At 47.7% G+C, this 20117-nt stretch overlaps 1 protein-coding gene across 3 annotated transcripts in view; it reads right to left on the bottom strand.

Moving 5' to 3' along the window:
• The window catches only part of ZNRF3 (zinc and ring finger 3), a 163078-nt gene that overhangs the window by 89425 nt on the left and 53536 nt on the right, over positions 1 to 20117 (bottom strand). The gene's annotated exons all lie outside the window — the stretch shown is intronic.

Genomic DNA, 20117 nt, shown 5'->3' with positions numbered 1-20117 from the left:
ATCTGAGTAAGGCCAGATTTTCTTCATATACTTCAATCAAAGCATATCAAAACAGACTGGGTACTGAAGTAGGTGTGAGAATCCAACTATCAGATAGTATGAAGCCAAACACTAAAGAGATTCACGAAAATACAAAACCAGACCGTTCTTCTCACTGTACCTCCAAAATATAATAACTGCTTCATAAAAAATGTTAGTTACGTTAACATGTAATGGGCTTGTTACTATTTTAAAGTATATTTCTAAAGTTTCTGTTTTAGTTTCTTATCTGGCAAATATCAGTAGGTTTAAAAAACGCTCAGAGGAAGACATGACAAAACTAGGCAGTGTGCTAAACAGCAGAGACATCACTTTGCCGACAAAGGTCTGTCTAGTCAAAGCTATGGCTTTTTTCCCAGTAGTCATGTACGGATATGTGAGTTGGATCGTAAAGAAGGCTGAGCACCAAAGAATTGATGCTTTCAAACTGTAGCATCATAGAACTTTCAATGCTAAAGAAGATTCTTGAGAGTCCCTTGGACAGCAAGGAGATCAAACCAGTCAATCCTAAAGGAAATCAACCCTGAATATTCACTGGAAGGACTGATGCTGAAGCTGAAGCTCCAGTACTTTGGCCACCTGATGCGAGGAGCCAACTCACAGGAGAAGACCCTGATGCTGGGAAAGACTGAGGGCAAAAGAAGGGGGCAGCAGAGGATGAGATGGTTAGACGGCATCACCGACTCAACAGTCAAAAATTTGAGCAAACCCTGGGAGACAGTGGAAGACAGAGGAGCCTGGCATGCTAGAGACCATGGGGTCACAAAAAGTTGGACATAACTAAGCGACTGAACAACAGCAATACAACGCTCATAAAGAAAATCTCTTTGTGTTCCTTAATGCTTAGCATTAAGGAGTCTTAAAATAAAAAAAGAACATACCTACTAGGAAGACTATAACCAAAAGAACAAAACAGACAATAACAACTGTTGATGAGGACAGAGAAATTGGAACCCTCGTGCACTGCTGATAAGAATGTAAACGGTACAACCATTTGGAAAATAGGCTGGGAGTTCCTGAAAACATGAAACAGAGTTACCACATGACCTAGCGATACCACTGCCAGGCTTACACCCAAGAGAAGAGCAAACAGGTTCACACAGAGACTTGGACATGACTGTTCACAGCAGCATTGTTTATGATAACCAGAGAGTGGAAACCCAAATGATCACCAACTGATGAATGGATAAACAAAATGTGGTGTTCATACAATGCAACATGACTCAGTAATATACGGTTAAAAACAGGATACTAATTAAAACTCCGTCTAGACACCTGTAGATTCCACCTGGCCCTATTTAAAGGATGCAAAATAGAAGGGAGTGTTAAAAAACTAAGCCCTTTTAGGAGAGCCAACCCTCGCACAAATGAACCCAACAGAAGCCAGTTTTATTCATATTCCAGCATTCTAGCCTTGACTCTCAATGCCTTCTCAAAAAATGACTGTCCTCTTTCTCTTCCTCCCAGCTTTATGAGTTTCCCAAGTGACTGGTGACAGTGACGGCTGAAGTATAAGGCTGGTAGCATAGCTGTGATGAGTAAACCAACCTCATAGTCAAGTTCACCTCAATAGACCGAACAGACCTTGCTACCTTTAGCCACCATCATCTGCTACTGCCAAACACAAATGAAACTCACCTCAAAGTCCTCAAACCCTCTCCCGCCACTCTGATTCCCCTAAATAACCTGCTCATAAAACCATCACCTGCGAACACTTCTTCTTCCTCCCTCCAAATCACAAATGTTTTCTAATAAAGGCAGAGTCTGTAACTAGTGCTTTCAACCACTAACTAACAGAAAAGGCCCCCAAAGCACACTGTCATTCATACACCTCTAGCAAATGGACAGTCTACGTGGACTCTGCCAAAAAAAACCATTCCAAACACCAATGCCCATAAATTAGCAAGTCACTTTGAAGTCAGGCGTCGTTGCATGATTACAAAAGATGATATATTACCTTATTGAATTCCTGCTAAGGGACAGAACTTCCTTTTGGGTAAAACTGCAACTTCTTAAAGCTGCAAAGCCATTTCTCTCACACAGAGAATGATGGTGATGTTAATTAAAAGAAAAAAAAACTCACAAGCACATCCTAATGACAACAACAAAAGAACAGATGCATTATCTTGGTTTATGTATTTTAAAAATACTTAGCTTTTAGATGAATAAAAAATAAATAAAAAAAAAAGAAAAAAAAATGCTTAGCTTTAGAAAGTATGTGAAAGTGTGTGTTAGTTGCTCAGTGGTGTCCAACTCTGAGATCCCATGGACTGTAGGCCGCCGGGCTCCACTGTCCATGGGATTTCCCAGGCAAGAATACTGGAGTGGGTTGCCGTTTCCTCCTCCAGGGGATCTTCCTGACCCAGGGATCAAATTCGTGTCTCCTGCGTTGGCAGGTGGATTCTTTACTCCTGAGCCACCTGGGAAGCCCACTGTGTTATGATATTCTGCTGTTTTTCACTTATGAGCATTTTCCCTCAACATTAAATACTCTCAAGCAACTTTAAGGTATGCATGGAACTCGACTATATGAACAAAAGTACTATCACTGACCCAGCTCTTGATTGTTACATAGTCTCGTTATTGGCAGTTTTTATCCTAAGTAACACACTAGTGAACATCCTCACACGAAAATCTTGTTAGGCACCTCTGATTTTTCTTTTTAGGATAAATTCCTAGAAGAAAAACTGCTGAGTCAAGGAGTCAGAATATTTGTAAGCCTCTAGATACACGTGCTGCTGCTACCAACCACCCTCCTACCAGCAGAGCATAAAAACAGCTATTTTCTTATACCTTTTACTAAAACGGGTTCTACTATTAGATTGGTCTTTGCCATTCAGGTACATTAAAAATAAATAAATAAATAAGGCCAGTTTTTGGTTTAATCCAGGGTTCTTTTGGAATCCTTGCTGTTCCACAACGGCCTCGTTCCCTCCACGGCGCGGCCACAGGGCTCAACGGACACATGCACAGCACATCAGGGGCTGTCCACGCCGGGCAAGGGCCACGTGTGAGGGGATTCTAAGCCTTTAAAGAAAGAGACTTGATGCTTCGGGGGGAAAACACGAGTGTTCAAGTGTGTGGAGATGCAGGCACTCTGGTGATGCCCAGAGCTCAGATTGTATCAGGAGGCAGGTTCAGTGCCAATATACAAACACTGACGGGAAGCGGGGTGGGAGGAGAATGAGCGCCCTCCCCTCCCACGCGGGCTAATCTCACTATGATAAAAATGAAAAGGAAACCCAATAACTTCAGTAAGGAACTGTTGCGGTGTCTATTTCCAAATTATCTCACCACCAGGGCAATCCCACACACTCCAAAGTGTGTTCGGTTCAGCACGAATGTCCCCTCCCCTCCCCAGCCCACCCCCAGACCTCATATTCTGGAAAGAGAAAGCACAGGCTGAGGGACGCTGGGAGCCCTGAAAGAAATGTGCTAACAGCAGGCCCCTACCCCCAGCCTGGTAAATCTCTCATCTATAATCCAACACAAGAGACAACAGGCAAACAGCAAGAGGTCATCTTCAAAGAGCCGGTTGCTACGGGAAGCGGGTATAGAGGCACCAAGCATGTCCCCATCAAAGTCCGGCAGCTGCGGAAGAACCACAAAGGTACGGCGCGCCCCTCGGATCGGAGCACGGGCGGGGGAGGGGCGCCCGGGGGAGGGGGCACAGGAGGAGGAGGAAGGAGAGAGAAAACATCAGACCAGTAGCAGCTGCCCAGTGGAACAGAAAACCTGGCAGTTCTGTGTGGCTCAACAAGGGGGAAAGGAGGGAAAGAAGAAACAGCAAACAGCACTTCCTGAACTTGCCTTTTTAAGCGCTAGTCAGAGCTGCGGGCCTACTGGAGAGACGGCCAGAGAAAACCCACGGCTGTGGAAAGAAAAACACAGCCATGAGTGATAAAATGGCAAGGACCAGCCTAAGGGGCTTCCCTGATGGCTCAGCGGTAAAGAACCCGCCTGCCAGTGCAGCAGATGCAGCTTCAATCCCTGGGTCGGGAAGATCTCCTGGAGAAGGAAATGGCAACTCACTCCAGTACTCTTTCCTGGGAAACCCCATGGATAGAGGAGCCTGGTGGGCTGCAGTCCATGGGGTTGCAAAAGTCGGACACGACTTAGGGACTAAACAACAACAACCAGTTTTAAGCAACATCTCAGTACAAAAGTGATCACCTCCTGGTAGAAAGATCTCTAAAGCCCTAGTCCCAAACGCCTCTTTCCCAGCAGAGCAACTCCAGCCACAAAGAAGAGTGGACCTATCTGTTGTTTACAGAATCTAATCTAAACAGGGGAATCTGAGTGTGCCCCTTAATTTGGGTAGAAGCTGTAAGAGGCACGGGAGTCAGCAGGCTCCACAGGCTCTAAGAGGACATCTCAGAGAGTCCCTTTCACACCTGCACTCTCCAGCCCCAGAAATCACATGGAACTTGGGGGAAGAGACAGTAGGAGATCAAGCCCCATTCCTGCAGGCTGAAGGAAGACAGGCTTTGGGACGGGCCCCTGGCTCATCTGGAGGCCGGTCTCCCAGCCCCCAGGCTGAAGGCCTTTCCGCTAACAGGTGGCAACCATGAAGGTCTGGGGACAAGGAGGGGGTGAGAGGCTTGGTCCTCGTCGCCGGCAGCTACTGAATGGCTTGCTGTGCTCTACAGAAGTTCTGAGAAAAAACGCTGGTTTCAGTGGGTATTCACGGACATCAGGCCCCCAGGCAGGTGGACACGTGTGTGTGCTCGGCCCGCTCCCCATGTCTGTCTCATGTGATTTCGCTGAGAAAGTGCTCAGACCCTCAGAGAAGGTATCATTCCGCTCAAAGTGATTTCCTGAAACAGGTGAGAGGTTCGTGGGGCTAGACGTACAAACGCAAGAGGGGTCAGGTCCAAAATTTTATCAGGGAACCCTATCCTGCGAAACTCTGTCTTGGAACCATATCCTATGTGAAAGGGCAAAGTTGAAGAGGCACGGGTGATCTCTTCCAGGGTAAACACTCGCAAGTCAAAGACTTTTGCAATCTGCTTTTATCAATGGCTCTGTCTTCACCACGTTTTGCGGATATAAAATGTGCTGTGCTAAAAAACAAAAGGACAAGATTTAAATGGCCTTTTCAATAGGCCAAGACTTTTATCTGGGTTTGTCCTCAGCCAAGTGGAAAAGAGTCAACACGAAATGAAAAGAAAAAAAATAAAAATTTCAAAAACTCCTCTGAATTCAAATCAACAGACATAAATCTGCGGTTCTCCAGACACCTTCTATGGCCACCCAGCTGGTGAGCAAGCGACCGCTCCTCATCGGCGTGCCAGGGCCTTGCCACTTTGTTCCTCCGCCACCAACGCTGCCGCCATCGCAGCACTTCTGAGAACCCTGCTTCTATTCTTGCGGGCTTTTTTCATTCTCAAGAAAATGAGAGAAGTATGAGGAGAGATGCAGGCACTAATTTACACGAAGAAAGACTTCTCAAGGCCCTTCCACTGTCACTGAACACAGAGAACTGAAGACAGAAAAAGATAAGGAGGGGAAAAAAGAAGGAATTCGTGAGGGTGATTCAAGTGCCTGAAAAGGAACAACTGTCCATAAAATGAACAACCTCAGTTGAACACATTTCCGTTATGTTGGATCATTTTCACACACACACATATATATATATATATATTTGGCTGAAGCCATTAGAAGCTTCTGGCTGCACTGGTAATGATAAAGGAGAGTTGGTCTCTGATGCTGCCTCTCCCTTACAGTTCACGACTGGAGATTAAGAGGCAAAACCCAACCCCCTAAGCCAGAGAATCAGACTTGCTTCTGGCCTCTCAGCCTTCCGAAGGCCCAAAGGAAGACCTCCGTGGCCCCAGGTCAGGCGCTGGCAGCCTCTGAAGGGGAGGGCGAGGGCCTCTGAATGACCAGATTAAGTCTGAATGGAAGAAGAACCTGTGATTAAGTTTCCTGAATAGTTGGCTCTCTTAGGAGGAGCAAACTTCTTTAAAAAAAAGGGGGGGCCAGAAATGTAGCATGGCTGTTGCTGCCTGTCAGAAATGGGAATCCCGCTCTTTGAATCCAGAAGAGTGGATTTTCACATACTCATGTCAAGCCCACTTTCCAACCAATATGTGGGGGTTTGGCCGATTTTCCAGGGAAAGGAGGGAAAACAAAAACAAAAATAACACTGCCTTGTTTCTTCTCAAGATGACTGTTTGGGTGGTTCAGGTCGACATGGAATGTGTTTTAACCACCAGTCCCCCAGGAGAACTCAGAACGTTCTCCAAGCTATTACACAGCAAAGAAGCTAGTCTTTCCTTTAGCTCACTTCACTGCAGCTTCAACCAAAATTTTACGATATTATTCCAGCTTGACTGGTCCAGAATGTTGGCTAGAGGCTTCTCTACCCCAGGCACACATAGGAAAGGAAAGGGGCAAACTGCGTTTTATCCACCCTGTGGTGGCCTGGTCAGAACTGTCCTGGCTATTCGAGATGCCTGAGGTTCTGTCCAGCTTTCCTAAGGGGGTGGGGTATCAACATAAATCTTTCTTCCCGGCGAAAGAGCCAAGGATTAAGTTAACTCATGACGAAGACTACTCATATATCAAGATAGAGTTCATTAAAAAACTCTTGCTGAGGGACTTCTCTGGAGACCAGTCAAGCGGTCAAGCCTCCGCCCTTGACCACAGGGGGCGTGCATTCTATCCCTGGTCAGGAAACTAAGATCCCACGTGTTGCACAGTGCAGCCAAAAACATTAAAAAAAATTAAATGAAATGAAAAATCTTGCTGAACAAAATGTGCAGTAAACCATCCTTGTTAAAAATTCAAGTTTGGGTGTAAAAGGCTAACGTCTGGGAAACTCTTCCAAGACCATCCATCGTGTGTAAGCTTGACCACGTTGGCAACGAGAGCATGCGCCCCTCCTTTATAGCACCTGGTTCTGCGACTGGTATTCAGTGTGTTTCCATTTAACCGCAGGGGACGCAAGAATGAAAGGCAGAGACTCTGCAGTCGCATGGGGCAGAGAAGGCACGCATGGGATAACAGCACACGTGGGAGTGAGGTGTCAGTGCCAACAGCGAGGACCATTGCGAGAAGGCAAAACTTGGACTCCGCCGGTGGCCTAGTGGTTAAGAACCAGCCTTCCAAGGCAGGGTTAAACTCCTGGTTGGGGAACTAAGAGCCCACGTGTCGGGGGATGACTAAGCCCGCGCACCTCAACTAAACAGCCTGCATGCCGCAACTGGACAGAAGGCCGTGCGCCACAACAAAGGCCTGATGCAGCCAAAAGTAAATAAATAACAATTTTTTTTTTTTTTAAAGAAGGCAAAATTGGGCATGAGGCATCCCGGGAGACCTTCAGGATTTGGTCTTAAGAGATAAAAGAAGACTGTGAGATGTGGTTCCTCCCTTATTTCCTGTCTGGAACGTTCCAAGGATTTTTCAATGCAAGTTTCCACTCAGCAACTGATGTGGCAGAGATTACACGCTTATATTTATGAGGCCCACTATGTACAGATAAAAATACTTAATACGTATTTATGTATTTATTGAGCATAACAACAGCAAGCTCTTACCATGCATCTATTTAATCTTACAACAACCATAAGAAGATACTCATGGCAAAGACTCAGAGAGGTCAAGTGCCTTGCCTTGGGTCACTCAGCTGATTGTCACTTGTCTGATTGCCAAGCCTGAAGCTCCACTCCCCTCTGCACCTCTGTCCTGCAACAGTTCCAGGCACACGTCCCCCCCTCTGGTGGAATTTTTTTTAAGGCGTCAAAACCCCATCAGTAACTTAAAACCTCTGATGTAGTTCTTTGTTTATCTGCACGGCTTCCCAAATAGCCCGAGTCCCTAAAGGACATCCTTCACCTTCATATTCGAGCACTGGGCGTGGCCCACAGGGGAGCTGAACAAACACACCATGGTCACATTAAGCGGAGAGGCTCGTGGCACTCAAAACGCCAGGGGGACTTCCCTGGTGGTCCAGTGGTTAAGAAGCAGCCTGCCGATGAAGGGGACATGGGTTCGATTCCTGGACCACGTGCCACAGAGCAACTAAGCCCTTGCACCAGAACTGCACTGAGCCCTCTCTCCAGAGCTCCTGAGCTGCAACTACTAAAGCCAGCACGCCTAGAACCTGCGCTCTGCAACGAGAGACGCCACCACGAGAAGCCCACACACCACAACTAGAGAAAACCCGCAGCAGCAACGAAGACCCAACGCAGGCAAAAATGAACGAACCTTTAAAAAGGGCGGGGGGGGGGGGGCATTTAAAGAAAAGAAAGGGCAGAGAGCATGCTGCAACTAGAAACTCATCAAAGGGTTTTGCTCACTTCACCTTCCTGACCCTCAGTCTCTTCATCTGTTAATAAGGATGATAATGATACCTGTTTCGTAAGGTTGTTTTGATAAGTGCGTGAGATAATGTATGCTAAAGGTGAAGGCCTGGCAGTGACTGGAACCTGCTAAGTACTCCACAGAGGCGGGCAAATAATGTCTCACCTCCAGTGTAAGATAAAAGGGAGGCGTGCCAAACCTCACCTTTTATCCACTAGATTTAGAATCTGGAAACTGATGAGATATTATTAGGTTTAAAAAGAGGACCAAACAATGTGCGCTATCCATCAAAACACAATGGGACAGATCTAGATACACCGACAGACAGAAAAATGCTCAAGACACATTAGAGGAAAAGAGCATGTCCGAAACTAAGGGGTGTGTATGTGTGTCTGTGTCTGTGTGCGAGTGATAACACGAGTACAGTGCACAGAAAAATACTCTGACGTATACAGGTAATGAGATGGGGGAGTGAAGAGGCCTTTTGACTTCTGTCACTATACAGTTTTCTGATATCTGAATCTTAAGGGGAAAAAATATTAAGAGGAATATTTTCATTACAAGCAAAAACAGTGTGGAGTTTATTTACGTAACTGCGGTGTACCGGTGTTGGTCTCTTAGTTGTGACCATAAGAAGATAAGTTATTAACAATGAGAGATACTGGGTGCAGAATACGGGAACTATCTAGTCCCTCTTTGCAGCTTATCTGCAAGTCTGAAACTATTCTGAAATTAGAAGCTGGCTTCTTTCAAAAGTGATAACCTCTACAGCCCAGAAGCATCTTTGCTTTAAAAAATCTGTCCATGTAAATACGCCTGTGCATATTCACTACATCTCAGAAGTTAACAGCGGTTCTGAGTGGTCAGATTGAAGACGGCGCTCATCTCCTTGTCCCTGTGAGATCCGTGGTTCTCAAAGGGGAGTTGTCAGATCAGTAGCAGCAGCATCTGGAAACTTGTTATAAATGCAGTTCTCAGCTTCCCCCATCTCCAGGGCCACTGATTCAGACTCTGAGGTGGGGCCAGGTGATTTTGATGCACACAGAAGTTCGAGAACGCCGTTCTAGATGACGGAAACGGGCTTTGTCACGAGTGTCACTCTTACAGTCAAAACAACACAACAGGCAGACTCGAAAAGGAGCTTGGAAGTGCACCCAAAGCAAAGAACCTGGAACAGACAGGTGAACCCACCGCCCTGGTGGGGCACCCAAAACCCAGGCCACAGGAGAGCCGTGCCAAGGTTGGGGCCGAGTGACTTGAAACCTGAAGACGGTGGGGCTTTTTCGCCCGTGACACCAAAGTGGGCTGCCTCTGAGGGGCCCTGCAGAGCTGCCTCTGGGGACAAAGGACAGGAACAGGGACAGGTCTGTATGCTTGTGTCTGAGGTCAGAGGAATTGAGATATCCCGAAATTTCACCCTGGAAGCGCCACAGCAGGAGAACGACACTGAGAGGATCAAGAATCATGACAGGGGCTTCCCTGGTATTCCAGTGGCTAAGAGTCCACTTTGCCATGCAGGGGATGCGGGTTTGATCCCTGACTGGGGAACTAGGATCCCACAGGCCGTGAAGCAACTAAGCCTGCACGAGCCACCAACTACTGACCCAGAGGGCTGCAACTAGAGAAACTGTGCGCGGAAACGAGGGGTCCTACATGACACAACGAGGATCCCACGCGACGCGATTGAGACCCGGGTGCAGCCAAATAAATAAAGATTAAAAAAAAATAATAAAGAATCGTAAAAGCCATACTCAGAAAGGGGGGGCAACATCTGAAGCATACAGAGATGTGACACCCCAGAGCTTCAGGTCAGCACTGCTGCCCCACAAACGCCTGCGAGCATGTCCTGCTTCACCCGACCTGCGTCACACTCCATGCTAGGGCTTGGCTGCGGTGCCCCAGTACCCCCGTTCTACTCAGAGGAGCCCTGGGTCAGCACGTCTAGCACCAGAGCTAGCAGATAACAGACAAACCACAGGAGAGAAAAACTAGCCACCCAGCTAGTGACGGCAGCATTTGCAGGAAGAAGAAGAGGGTACGAAGGCTACTCCTTTCTTAATCTGTATACTTTTTCACTGATGAGACTGTAATGTTTGCTTGAATTACAGGAGCTATGCCTTAAAGCAATTTACGGGGGGTCTTTTTTTTTTTTTTGGCCACACCGGGTGGCATGTGGGATCTTGGTTCCCAGACCAGGGGTTGAACCCACACCCCCTGCATTGACAGCATGGAGTCTTAACCACTGGACTGCCAGGGAAGCCCAAAAGCAATTTTTAAAAACAGAATTTAAGGCCAAAAAATCCAGAAGCACTGGGCGATGGTGATCAATGAACGGCCTTTGATGCCAACTCTCAATGCACCTCATCAGCTCTTTTTCCAGCAGGGTATTTGAGAATAAATGAGAGGCGGAGAGAAATGGCCACTCCAGACCACTCTATATAGAAACAGGCTGAAATTTTATGGGGCCCTCTGGGCTGAGAAGCTATTAGACGCCACGGCTCCAAAGCAGCGAGGTGGCAGGGAAAGCACTCCAGAGGGGCTATTCAGGAGCCTCCAGCATCTTCCCATTTGTGAGTTTGAAAGTACTTTTGTTCTTCTCCGGGTTTAAGTTTCTGGGTCACCCGGCCTTTTGTTCATAACCCAGGGAACGCATCCTCAGTAGGGCAGGACCCCCAGATACAAGCGGCCTCAGGGCATCAGTGCCTCACCAGAGCACTCACTGCGTTTACCTGCACCTTGCCGTCACTGTCTCCACGAAGCAGTTTGAATGGGTGGCCCTAAAGGGGGCTTCCCAGGTGGCTCAGTGGTAAAGAATCTACCTGCCAGTGCAAGAGATGTGGGTTTGATCCCTGGGTCAGGAAGATCCCCTGGAGAAGGAAATGGCAACCCCACTCCAGTATTCTTGCCTGGAAAAGTCCATGGACAGAGGAGCTTGGCGGGCTACAGTCCATGGGGTTGCAAGGAGAGCCTTCAGACACCACTCAGTGACCAAACGATGAAACTGAAACAGGAAAATAGGTACTATTCATCTTCATACAGTGAAATACTTACTATAGACCTCTCCCCCGGATCCAGATAACTCTGTGTGTGTATTAGGGGAGCAGGAGGTGTTGACAGGAGGTCACAGAATGTTAAGACAGCAAACTCTGTGTACCCACAACGCCAGTGTTTGGCTGGATATAACCAAGAATCTTCCTTTGTTGAAGCCTAATGTCTGGTCTCATCCTGTTTTAGCATCTCCTCGGAGGAAAAACAAAGCTCCCACTGCCAGAAAATGTTCCTGAGTAATTGTTGATAACAGATAACGGCAGAGGAAGCCCTCTGGTTAATGTTTAAGCACAGGCAGGGGTAACATTTAACTCCTTAGCAGTTAGGACGCCCACCAGAAGACTCCAACGTGTGCTTCCGGGGCCCCTGGCTCATGAGGAACGCTGACTGCTCCCTTCAAGTTCAGGAATGTCCCATCAAAAAAAGAAAATCAGAATAACACCTGAAACGCCTTCTAATTACCACACTGCTCAGACTTGAACTGATCCGTTTTTTGAACAACTGTACTGTGCAATCCCCCAGTTTTAACAAGTAGATTCCAATAATTTCTAGAGACATTAAGCAGAAGAAAGGGAAGATCGTGGTGGAATCAGGGTGTAATTGAGAAGAATGCATTTGTTCTTGAGTTGAGATGATATTTTAAAAACCACAGCTATTAAAATACGGCTTTGCCATGAAAAGAAAGTCTCTATTCTAAAATGTCAGATGACGTGCTGTGGAAGATTTGGCTGTTATTATAGGTGGACTACACACACACACAGACACACAACACTTCTAATGAACTTTGGCAGTCTTTGTCTCCATATAATTAGAAGTTTGGCTTTCTGTCTTTCAGGCAGAGGGAGGGAGAGGCAGGGGCGTGGGGGAGAGGGAAGGGCCTGGCTCAGAGAGGACCCACACCAAAGATCTGCAGCTGGTAAAAAGAAGGCAGACATGGGGTAAACCTTCTGGGGCGGGGGGTAGGGAGGAGGAGGAAGGCTACTGGGGAGAGGGGTGGCTGACCACAGCCAGCAACACCCAAGACAAGGACTAAAGGAACAGGGGTCAGCCCTGCCCCCAGGCTTCAGGGCTCCAGTTGCAGAAGGCACCACTCTGCGGGGCCTTGCCTCTCAGCTCAGCTCACTGTTGGGTGCAGTGGCCTGGGGACAGTCGGTGAGGACCCCCTGCTGCCGCACAGCTCCCACAGCCTCACACCACCCAAGCTTCTGACCGACAGCAGGCCCCTGGTCTTCCACAGACAGACAGTTTGCATTCACGCCAAAGGTAGCGGGAGCCAGGAAAAGCCAGGTCCCCTCCACGCAAGCGGATCGCTGATCAAAGATCAAAGAGGCAAGTGGTTACATTCTTACTCAACAATGTTGAGCTGCTGCAGGGTAGGTTTTTTGTTTTTTTTTTTTTGTAAATTCAAAGCAGTAGAGACCTTTGAGATGCAGGCTTCGTTTTACAGGTGAGGAAACCAAGCCCAGGAAAGGGCCAGGCCTCCCCCAGCTCAGATAAGCATCAACTCCACCACCTCCCATTGCTCCAGGCACACCTCCCTTTGCTAGGCTTTCATCTTTGATTTCAAATAGGCGCTCCGGGATGCGCAGGGGCGGGTGGGGCTGAGCTGGTCCTCTCTGCGCTGGAGCAGGGTAAGGCCATCACCTGAGCCCCAGTTACAAGGAGCCACACACAACCCGGCCCTTCCACAGCCTCTGCTCCAAACGGGCCCTGGGCCTGGCGTGCAGAGTTCAGGTCCCCCAGGCTCTCCATGGCGAAGCCTCACCACACTCAGCGTGTCCCCATCACACCTTCTCTGACCATGGAAACCTCACCTGTGTTTTGCCAGGTGACCAAAGCTTAGCTGTTTCTGGATCACACATTCACTGCACGTCCAGCCCCGGGGAACTGGGCAGGAGGGGGGCCCTCTGTTTTCAGCATGACTGCGGTGGTATGACAGTTCCCCGGCATGATGTTGGATCCGAGTCTTTTCCACTGAGGTGTTCCTAGAGCCTGGCATGGATGGATGGGCTTCCTTAACCAAGCGCAGCCTCCTGGATGTTTCCCCTTCTGTCAGTTCGCATGTCAGAAGACCAGTGCTAGCTTCAGGGCAGAATCTGTGCTGCACTAATAACAATTTGCATTAATAATTCCAGGGTTTCCCTAATGTTAATTGCAACACAATTGTGCTATTCTTCAAGCTACAAATGTGCTCACAAAATAACCTCTTCACTTACTGGGGAGATTCTAGCTTCCCAAGGTGGGAGGAGGAGGAGGAGGAAGGTTACAACAAGAGTGACCGGATGGACTCAGTTTTTCTGATTGGTGACATTCCACAACAAAAGATCCTTCAATGTCTGAACATCAGCGTAGGATTTATCTAAGCATTCAAGAAGCAGCACAAGACTCTGCTGACAGCTCTAACACTGGTCAGCCCGATGATGAAAGAAGGAAAGCGGCATCCTGGCAAAATATATATATAATTTCTTACTGTCCAGAATACCCTAGAATGTTGCACTGAAATGATGACTTCTTTTCCTCCAGGAAGGTGCAGACTTACTCTGCAGGCACGTCAAAGCACAGGTGCAGGACCAGGGATGAGGACCCAGACCCTCCAGCCAAGCCCCCGTATCCCCGCCTCCTGCCCCCTCACCCCACTTGCGGCCTGCATTCATCACTGAGAAGCCAGTATCTCCACTCAAGCAAGACCTATGGCAACAACAGAGCCACGCCACCTGGGTTTGCCAACAGGAGTCGAGAGCGGTTTCCCCAGTTATGGGTACGGACATGCTAGAGAAGAGTCTCGAGAGTCCCTTGGACAGCAAAGAGATCAAACCAGTCAATCCTAAAGGAAATCAACACTGAATAGTCATTGGAAGGACTGATGCTGAAGCTGAAGCTCCAATACTTTGGCCACTTGACGCCAAGAGCGACTCACTGGAAAAGACCCTGACACTGGGAAAGATTGAGGGCAGGAGGAAAAGGGGGCGACAGAGGATGAGATGGTTGGATGGCATCACTGATTCAATGGACTTGAGTTTGAGCAAACCCTGGGAGATAATGAAAGACAGGTAAGCCTGGCGTGTTGCCGTTCATGGGGTCACAAACAGTTGGACATGACTTGGCAACTGAACAACACTAACGAACAATGGGTATGAACACTGACTGAACAGTCATTTCTGCTCCCTATTCTGGCCCAAAGCGCTCAGTGTGATGGTTCTGGTGTCCTGTGGTCAGAGAGCAAGAAGCAACCAACACACCCTCAGAAGAGCAATCCATTTGCAGACTCGGCAAGAGCTGACTCACTAATAACACACCAGGGGCTCCGGGGCACGTTTGCAAAGGTGCGTCCGGCGTGTCCCTTAGGTGACCTGCCTAGAACCTGCAGGATGACCTGCATGGTGGTTAAGACCAGGGTTACCAATCACTCCAACCTGGCAGATGAGTAACCAGAAGGTTGCGGTCTCTAAGGTAAGCTTGGGGTCTCTTGCTCCCAGGTCTTCCAACTCCTGAGGCTGTCCACACTTAGGAAAGGGCACTGCCTTCATCTGGAGTCACTCCACTACTTTGGAAAAGAGCAGGAGCCATCCACAGGATTGCCTAATATGCCACTGGCTGGTACCCACTGCAGACGCCTGGCCAGGAAACCATCTCCCATTAGCAAGATTGTATGTATTTACAGATCTGTTTGTCCTTACTCTGTCTGATACAAGTTTATAACTAAACTAAATCTTAAATGTTACCAAAACATTGAGTTTTAGTCTAGGAAAACTAAGTTAAAAAATGTGGAAAGAAAGATTGAATGAAGGCAAGTAACTTTAAAAATGGTTGAGAACTACGTGCAACTTTTGAAGACTAGATGAAAAGGGGTAGGGGGGGAGGCAATTTCTAGAAGCTTTCTATCAGAATTTCTGATAGCTTTGCATGTGTTTGTAAGTTTTCCCTTTGCTTAGAAAAAAAGCCCAGAACTGTGAATTTTAAGTGCTAGATCAAGAGGAAGGCTAAAATAAGGCTTTGAGGAATACAAATCAGTGGTCCCATTCACAAAAGCCTGAGTCTGAATGTCTGCTTTTAAACTTTTTAAATCATTCCCTGCTTCAAGTGAACTGACCTTGTTCAATCACCCAGCCATCTACAGGTCCCAACAGTATCAGCTTATTACAAAAGGCACACAATCTGTTGTCATCTGCCAACTGATTTCGGTCCCCGGCCAGTGACATCTTAGGAATTTCTGGGCTCTCACACAGGGAGAGGGCTTAACATAGTTTAATTCTCATGGCTATAGGAAATATCCCTCCACAGAAATTCATCAGCAGCCCGGTCAATCTCAACTCAATAATTAACCCTAAAATGTTTCTAAAACAATGGTTCTTAGCTACAAGCAGTTTTGTGCTACTCTCCCTGCTCCCCCCACACACACACACATCTGGAGACATTTCTAATTGTCTTAACTGAGAGGAAAGCTTGTTACTAGCATCCAGCGGGTGGGGAGGGGTAGCTGAGATGCTGCTCAATGTCGTTTGATGCATGGGACAGCCCCCCGCCACCCCGGGCCGACTAAGAATGATCCAGCTTGAAATGCCCACGGTGCCGGGATTGAAGAAGTCACCTTGGAGAAAGGAGTTCCCAGACCTGTGGATTCTGTTTACATCCTCAGAAAAGCCAGCCTCTGGACAAACCAAAGGAAGAGGCGATTTCTTCCCTCTTGACTCAAACAGGACTCAAAGGCCACCGGCTTCCTGGTATTCCTGATAAAACTCCCAATCTCTTGGCAGGAATTTTCAAAGACCACAATTTTCATGTACGTGGTGAAACAGCACAAGAATGCTGGTCAGTTCTCTTTTTTCTTTCACATTCCATGATGCCTCCAATTATCTCGTGGATGGTGATGAAAATGAACTGAAAAGTTTGTCCAGAGCTTCGTTTTGAAAGACTATAAGCAGATGGGAAGGCGAAATTGGTTTGGCTTATTGTGACAGTAGACCTGTGGAAGAAGCTTTCCTTTTATATCACTTTCCCATTAGCATTCTAGTATCTGAGCATCTACAAAATATAACCGCTTGAAGGTTGACTACTACAGTACGAAAGAAGCCTGAATGCATCCTGTATTTTTTAAAGCCAGTTATTACAGCCATGTTGAGGCACTTAGAGAAATTTAAATGTGTCAAGCTCACGGGTGTGATGATGACACAGTGGTTGGCAGCATGTCCTTAGTCTTCACTGGATGTATGCCGGAGTACTGAGGGGGAAAAAGTCAAGGCACTGGCGTCTTTTGAAAGGCCCAAGCAGAAAAAACATTCACAGCCACAATGTGTTAGAGTATAAAGTAACCAACTATTAACATTTTGCCACACTCAACTACTCATTCAACTTTTTCCATGTGTTTAAATACTTCAAAATAAGAGTTGGGCAAAAAAAAATTAAAGACCAAGATAGGGATTAGGGAGACAATCAAATCACAAGTATTGCTGGATCATGGGTCCAGACCAAAGAAAGGTCTCCAAATAGAATCAAACTGGAGATGGTGCGCTTGGCATCATTATTAAAAAGGCTGCATAGCTGCCGTCTACCATTACAGCAAAATTTAACAGGTACAACCCTGGAGCAAAAGGCACACTCTGCAGATTCACAACACAACTCATGTCACAGATCTCTCAGCATCCTGGAGGCACCACAGAGACCACGGCAAAGTCAGGTCATCTGGACACACACACATACCTGAAATCTCTCTGAGCCCAACCCCAGGGAAACCAAGACTGAAATGAAAATTTGCTCCCCACACACAAAGGGAAGAGCCTACCCATTCTCTGAAGAAGAATCAGGTAAGCCTGAAGACCTGGTCCGTTTCCTGTTTATAACAGTGAAAGCAAGCACTTCTCCTCTAAAAGACTTTGCACACACCCACAATCCCATTGGCTTGTTCTGGAGGAGACTCAAAGCCAAGCGAAGCAAAGAGAAAGCAGGAGGCCGGTTTAAGTGAAGCAATCCATGGTTCACTTCAACTTTGCAAAGCTTTTTACATGTAGGTTTTTACCCAGAAGTCAAAATAGCTTAGGTTTCCAGGATCCTTCAAGCAGGTTTATAAGGAAGAGCGAAGGAAGGCCTTTCAAATGAAAGGGTTATACAATAAGCTGACTTGGTCAATTCCTGTGAGATTTCCTTCCAAAGCACAGGTTCATATTAATATTCCAAGAAGCATGACTTGTTTTACCTACTTAAAAACAAATAATAAATAAAAAGACAATACTGTTCAAACTAGAGAGCCTCAAAACCAAATTCTTTAAAATCTACCAGACATTCCACCCAGCTGGCTAACTGTACACTCTACAGAGGCGTCCTTTGTGGTAGGAAAATGTATCGTCTCTGAGCCTTGCAGCACCCCCAGGCCACATCAGCAGGTAGCAAAGGTCAGGACAAGACTGAGGAAGAGCAAAGGGCTCTGGAAGCAGGAGGGAACAAGTCATTCAAACACAACAGGTCCCCAAAGCAGACTCTACGGCCCAGGTGCACCCTTCTGGGTTCTCCTTTGAGTGACTAAATAAACAAGCAAGATCCCTGGGTCTGCTCCAGCTTGAGAGAGAGACACAGACAGATACCTGGATCTGAAAGTTGTAAAAACAGAATAAAAAGGGAACCTCAAAAAACCCTGTCACATCCATTAAAACATCTGAGCACCTACCAAATACATGTGCACAGGTTTCAAATATTTAATACACATCACATGAACAGATGGACAGATATGTGACACAGCAAGCATAGTAAAACGTTAACAGTAGATTGTGGGTATACAGTCATTCATTAAACAATGCTTTTTCTTTTCCTCTCTGTCTGAATTTTTTCGCAATAAAATATTGCGGGGGGGGGCGGCTTTTGTAGAAGATGGGAGAAATCGGATTTATAGTTTTAAAACAGGATAAAAACCTCCCAGTCGTGCTGTCAAAGAGCTTACAGACAATTTGACTTGCATGGACGGAGGCCTCTTTGGGGCCAGAAGAGAAAAGACAGACTAGAAAGATGGCAGGATTTGAGCTTGAGTTACAAGCAAGGACATGAGGGAAATGGATTTGGGAACAGAAGAGAAATCTGCTTTTTACATGTGCTGGCTTAAAGTGCCTGTAAGATGCCAAGGTGGGTGTCGGTCACCATGAACTCAGCCTGGCTGAGCACCTCAGACCCCAGTGATCCCAACCTCTGATGCGGGACAGATCCCAGGAAGGAGCTCAAGGTCCAGCAAGCTGGCCCACGGTGGAGGACTGCTTTATGCCCGCGGCTCTGTCTGTAAGACGATGGAGCACAGCTATGACTCCACGCATGGAGGTACGCGTGGCACAGGCTTTTGCCAATGTGTGTGCTGAACAAACTGCTAAAGGCAGACACACCGGCTTAAGCTGGGAACATTCAGATCAGCCACATGTCTGTGGTTCTTATAAAGACTTGGGGGGCATTCAGGCTGGGGGTGCTGGGGATCCTGGCATTCTACCACATTGTTGGGGGACCACCTCCCCAACAGAAAGCCCTGTCCACCCGCCTCAGGCAAATCTCTCACATCCACGGTGGAGGGGACAGGTGAGCAGGAACAAGCGGGGAAGGGGCCCCAGACCCCCCTGCCTACTTCTGGTTTGTCTCCCACCTGGCTCACCAGGTGCGCTCCCAAGGCTGACTCACCCACCAGAGGATGCTGCTTTCAAAATCTCAGGAAGGCCACTTGGGAACAAACCCGACCCCCCTCAAGAAAGGGACAAAATATCAGCTGCTCCTAACAGAAACAGTTTGTCTTTTCCGGAAAACTCCGGCAAGTCCAGTTAAGAAAACTCTCCATGCTTGGCGCATTCCTGCCCTACCCGCTCCCCACCGCCCCTCCACTAGGCTTGGAGCCCTCCAGATGCTGGGTGCCCTCTGCGGCACACGCTTCACCTCTCTAAACAAACAAGGGGTGTCTTTGTTTAAATTAAAAAAAAAAAAAAAAAAAAGAACCTGTCTCACAGGCTGCGATTACATCAGCAGAGTCTCTTTCTCTGCATCAATCCCGGCTGCTGGGCGGCTTTGAAGCGCCGAGCGCGCGGTGCCCTTTGATCTTGAGGTTCCCGCCCCGGGGCCAAGCCATACCATCGCGCGCCCACGCGGGGAACCGCGGTCCACACCGGGACCGCCGATCACAACCCAGCCCCCAGACTTGGCTGCCAGGGCCGGGATGCTGGAGATGGCTTACCAAGAGGAGCGAGGAGGGGCACTGTCCCTGTCGGGGAGGGGAGGACACACCACTGACTCAGAGATAACCTCTTGTGGGAATAGCACTGAGGTTATGTTTTCACAAACCCACTATCTTTTAGGGAATATTTACAGATTTTTCAATATTTCCAGATTAAAGAACGATACGGGCTGGCTCTGCTTCAAAAGAACGGGAGGAGTGGGGGGCACGTGGAAACGGGAGGGGCGGGGAGCTGACGGCTTCTAAAGCAGCTGATGGCGGCTGGCTGGGTCAGGGGGGACAGCGGAGGCACATGGCGTACAGGACACCTTCTGTCTACTTGCGAACACAAGTAGAAGATTGTCTACGATAAGAACTTGAAAAAGAAACGAACCTCTTGACGCTTTGCTATTTTAAAAGGTTATTCCTCATAGACTTTTTATTTTAGGAAAAGAAGACAGCGGTCTGACACGGGGATGGGGTGAGGGTGGAACGCATCAGACTTTCCAACTCTGCCCCCAGGGCAGTCGCTGGAGCGACCAGGGCACACGTGGCT

The sequence above is a fragment of the Ovis canadensis genome, chromosome 17, assembly GCF_042477335.2.
Source record: "Ovis canadensis isolate MfBH-ARS-UI-01 breed Bighorn chromosome 17, ARS-UI_OviCan_v2, whole genome shotgun sequence".
In the NCBI taxonomy this organism is placed as follows: Eukaryota; Metazoa; Chordata; class Mammalia; order Artiodactyla; family Bovidae; genus Ovis; species Ovis canadensis.
The sequence above is the reverse complement of the archived record's forward strand: the minus strand, read 5'-3'. Positions and strand labels throughout refer to the sequence as shown.